Source organism: Notamacropus eugenii, chromosome 2 (assembly GCF_028372415.1).
Source record: "Notamacropus eugenii isolate mMacEug1 chromosome 2, mMacEug1.pri_v2, whole genome shotgun sequence".
Lineage (NCBI taxonomy): Eukaryota > Metazoa > Chordata > Mammalia > Diprotodontia > Macropodidae > Notamacropus > Notamacropus eugenii.
In genome coordinates this window covers 199,626,660-199,631,936 of record NC_092873.1, presented here as the reverse complement: position 1 = coordinate 199,631,936, position 5,277 = coordinate 199,626,660, and the positions used below count along the sequence as shown (strand labels likewise).

General features: G+C 38.5%; 1 pseudogene; it reads right to left on the bottom strand.

Annotated features, from left to right (window-relative positions):
- Nucleotides 1–1,037: 1,037 nt before the first annotated feature.
- On the bottom strand, nt 1,038–1,395 carry LOC140523787 (small ribosomal subunit protein uS10-like; annotated as a pseudogene).
- Between the last annotated feature and the right edge of the window lie 3,882 nt (nt 1,396–5,277).

Genomic DNA, 5,277 nt, shown 5'->3' with positions numbered 1-5,277 from the left:
AAACTCACACATGAAAAAAGAGGCCCAGTATTCCTCTATGAGTGTGGACATCAATCTCCTAGGAAGCATTAGTCTTCCATGAGCCTTTGATACCACTTTCACAGAGCTTTTCCACTCAATTAACTTGCTCTCACACCACAGAGAGATCAAGGGGTCAGTCTGAGAGTAAGATCAGATCAATATATTTCTAAAATTATTTTTTTTTATAGGCTGATTGACTTCACCTGACAATGGCTTCAGCCTGTGAAAGGGTATGCTCTAATCATGATGCTGAAGCTGTTGGTCTTTTCCCTGAGGATCCCTGTGTGCTCTCCCTCCCTCTGCTCCAGAATCCTTGACAGTTACCTCTGCCATTTCTAGTTGTAGCACCTTCTGCTTCATGCCTCCAACGACCTTGTTTATCTCTTCCTGAGATAGCTGCCTACCCTATTCCTAATCCTTCTTCTACATCAACTATCTGTGATTGAGGTCTTTTCCTTCTTGTCAACCAACCAAGTGCCAATGACAGTAGCAGAAATTTAGCATCAGGACTTAAAGACATTTTTGTATTTTGTCTCTCTTCTCTTTGGAATTGGGGGGTTTATTTTGTCTTATTTAATGAGAATTACCATCTGTGGGGCTACTATAATATGTAATTAACAATGTTTGATATTCTCTGATAGTGACAGATTTTAGAGGAAGCAAGGGAAATTATGCTATGAGGCTGCCATTGTTAAATGTGGATAAGGTCTAATTTGGGTGGTTTGGTAGGTCTAATGATTGATGTTTATGTGGGAAAGGAACAAGAATTTATTAAGCACTTAAATTATCCTAAATACTAGGCTAACTGCTTTCCAAATATCTTATTTTATCCTCCCAACAACCCTATCAGGGAGGCAGGTGTTACTATTTTATATTTCAGGAAACTGAGCCAGACACTGGTCATCTTGCCCAGGCTCACACAGCTAGTGTATTCCAGTGCTAGAGAAACGTTCAATAGTTGTTCTCAATAAATATTTTTTCATAGTTGCAATCAGTTTATTAAAAGAGATGATTGATTAGGCATCTGCAATGGTGACTTCAACTTCTACACTTGGTTCAGTGCTGATGATAAATGATCTGTTTAACAATTTCAGGACTGTGCAAATCAATAAGGTGTTTGTGGGTTCTCTTCTGGAACTGATCTCAAAACTTTGAACCTTCACCACAAGGAGTTTTTCTAGTTGTGATTCAAAGTGTCTTAGTGGGCATTCGAACAGGTCCCTTCACTTTCAAGTTATTTTCTTTGACTCCTCTAATTTGCTCAGTATGCACTTTCTTAAGTGATTTCATGTTGAGTATGCTGAGGCTGATACAGATCTGGTGAATGGCCACTTCCGGCTCCACAAGTGTCTTGCTAGAGTCTTTGAATGCCATGGCAATGGAGCAGCTTCTTGATGGACTTATTTCCAGATAACAGTGAACAGTGGTGAGTCAGGAAGAGGAGGAGAGGCAAGGACTGCCAACTCCACGTGGCTACAGGGTAGTACTTTCACCAAAGAGCTATAGTTCTCAATAATGGTGATTATAGTTTGGTGGGGAAGTTGAGGATGTGGTTTGATGGAAAGCTAAAGCATATGTAGTGAGCAGAGGGGCTTATATTCTGGAAGGCCTAGATGGTTGCATTTGGATTGGCAGGGCTAATGGAAAAGAAAGTGTGCCCAAGGGATTCTAGGGAACCTCTCTTTATATAGTGTGTTTGTAATACACATACATACATACATACATACATACATATGTATATATACGGTGAGAGAGTGAGAGAGAGAGAGAGAGAGAGAGAGAGAGAGAGAGAGAGAGAGAGAGAGAGAGAAGAGAAAGAGAAAAAGAGAGAGAGAAATTTTGTATTAAGGTAGGAGGGTTGGTGAACCTAGATGAAGATTCACAGTGAGGACTAAGGAAAGTTTGTGAATTATTTTTTTTAAATACTCATGGTTCAGGCAAAGTTATTTACTTGGTTTCTTCTAAGAGAGGGAGGGTGTCCCAGAGGCAGAGTGCCCTGGAGAGCCCCCAAGACCACTTTCTAGGAGTTTCTTCTTTGTCTTAAGGCAACTAATAAGTGTCTGAAGATGGATTCGAACATAAGTCTTCTAGATTCCAGGTCAAGAAATCTTTCCACTGCTCCACCTAGCTGCTTCTAGGTACCTTTTTAAAGGTATTATTCACAAAACTGTTGTAGAAAAAGGTATAGAGGAAATCACAACACTAGACCCTACTCTGTTAGAGCACATAACCATTTGCTAATAACACTATACCCCTTAAAAAAGAATAGGGTTGTTGTTCTTCTTAATATGTGTAGGGAAAATCATGAGAAAGATTCCCTCAATTTAAATATAGTCCCTCAGTTATCTGTGAGTAGAAATGAGATCACCAGATAAATCTAAAATCCCATTGTAGTCAGCATGTAAATTTTTTTATCCTCATTATTAATGACAAATATTTATTGAGCATGTCCATTTGTATAGGACATAAAGGGAGCCTTCCTGAGTTAATGAAAGCTTATTTTTCACAATAGAACTACATATCCAAGTCCTAAACATTTATTCCTTATTCTCTCCTGCAAGTATTAGTAGCTATTTGGCCTTTCTCTGTAATTTTACTTTCCTTTTATGAAATATTCTGCAGCTTAAAGCAGATTAAACTATCATCTTACAAATTAATAGAACTCCTATTGGAGCCCATTTTACCTAAACCCCATATGAAAACAGAGAATTGGAGCAAACAGACTCCCCAAGGTCATGGTAGGGAGAATAGGGAGTCATCAAAATGGTCATTCACCCAGGTTCACTATCTGATCTAATTTCTTCCTAGTGTCTGGGTCACCTAACTTCTGATGAAGACATGTTCCAAAGAATGGGAAGGGCTCAGAGAGTGTTGTCCAAGATACAGTGTTGATTAACCTTGTTACAAAGACAGGGAGCATCACCAAACCATTATTTGGTCTTTGTTCCCAAGATCTCAGACCATTTGCAATATGAGCTGTGACATAAGCAACATTCAGAGCAACATTCTATGACACCACTCAAGAATTGTCATTGTTGTTGGTTAGTCAATTTCAGTTATATTTAATTCTTCATGATCATTTGGGGGGGGGGAGGCGGTTCTGGGCAAAGGTACTAGAGTGGTATGCCATTTCCTTCTCCAGCTCATTTTACAGATGAGGAAACTCAAAAATGCTAGACCCCTTTCCATTGATTAATCCATGACCCTCCAAGGTTAATTCCTTGGACTCTGAGCTTTTAAAACAATTTTCATGATAATTAAAACAAAGTGAATAACTGTAAAAGAACTGTCAGAAAACTGCATAAACATTATCACAACAAAAGCAAATCTAAAGAAATTGTTGCATAGAAAATCTGTGAAGAAATCATTTTGCCCAGTCATCTGGCGCAGCTATTGTTTTTTCAATGACAGTATATGGCTGATCTCATAGACACTCTAGACAACCTCAGAGGAAGCTCACTTTTCCAGAAGTAACCCAGAGGGTCATGGAAGCTCCTTACAGGCAAGGACATAGCATTTTTACTTTGCATTACTAGCACCTAATACAATATCTGATATTTTTTTAAAAAGGATTTAATAAGGAGGATGGCAGCAGTGGCCACATCTGGGGCTCTCAGCCTATAGACAGTGGGGGAATCAAGTGGCTGATCTGAGTCTCAGTTCTGAGTGGTGGTCCTGGGGTGAGGAGGAGTGCTGGTGTGACAGATCTGGTGGCGGCTGTGAAGAGGGAATCCTACTTGCAGTTCCAGGGCAGAAAAGAGTGCTTGTGGTTGTTCACAGTCTAGAACACAGGGCAAGAGAGGAGTAAACACCTCTCCCTTGCTTATGCCACTTTGGAGAAATTGAGAACTTATAGGTCCCTAGAGATATCTCAAAGAACAGCTGCACAAAACCTCTGAGGGTAGTATACCCTCCATTTGACAAAGGGCTCAAAAGTCAAGTAATTGGCTGGGAAAATGCCCAAGAAGGGGAAAAAATAACACTATAGGAGGCAACTTTCTTGGTGAAAAGGTATTTTCTTCCATCCTTTCAGATAAGGAAGATCAAAGCATACAACCAGAGGAAGACCAAAGCATACACCTGGAGGAAGACAGCAAGACCAAGGCTCCTACATCTAAAACCTCCAAAAAAATATGAAATGGTCTCAGGCTACAGAAAAGCTCAAAAAGGATTTTGAAAATCAAGTAAGAGAGGTGGAGGAAAAACTGAGAAGAGAAATGAGAACAATGCAAGAAAACCATGAAAAGTGAGTCAATAGCTTGCTAAAGGAGACTCAAAATGCTGAAGAAAATAACATCTTTAAAAATAGACTAACCCAAGTGGCAAAAGAGGTCCAAAAAGCCAATGGGGAGAAGAATGCCTTAAAAAGCAGAGCTGACCAAATGGAAAAAGAGGTCCAAAAGCTCACTAAAGAAAATAGTTCTTTAAAAATTAGAATGGAGAAGATGGAAGCTAAGGATTTTATGAGAAATCAGGAAATTATAAAACAAAACCAAAAGAATGAAAAAATGGAAGACAATGTAAAATATCTCATTGGAAAAGCAACTGACCTGGAAAATAGATCCAGGAGAGATAATTTAAAAATTATTGGCCTACCTGAAAAGCATGATAAAAAAAGAGCTTAGACATCATCTTTCAAGAAATTATCAAAAAAAACTGTCCTGAAATTCTAGAACTAGAGAGTAAAGTAGAAATGAGAAGAACCCACCAATCACTTCCTGAAAGAGACCCCAAAAGTAAAACTCCTGAGAATATTGTAACCAAATTCCGGAGTTCCTAGGTCAAGCAGAAAATATTACAAGCATTCAGAAAGAAATAATTCAAGTATTGTGGAAATACAGTCAGGATAACACAGGATTTAGCAGCTTCTACACTAAGGGATCAAAGGGCTTGGTAGATGATATTCTAGAAGTCAAAGGAGATAGGATTAAAACCAAGAATCACTTACCCAGCAAAAGTATATTACTTCAGAGAAAAAAAGTAGAATTTCAGTGGAGGACTTCCAAGTATTCTTGTTGAAAAGACAAGGGCTGAATAGAAAATTTGACTTTCAAATAAAAGAATCAAGAGAAACATGAAAAGGTAAACAAGAAAGAGAAGCCATAAAGAACTCATTCAAGTTGAACTGTTTACATTTCTACATGAAAAGATGATATATGTAACTCATGAGATCTTTCTCAGTATTAGAGTAGTTAGAGGGAATACATGTGTGTAGGAGGGAGGTATGGGTGTGTATGTGTATATTATATATGTGTA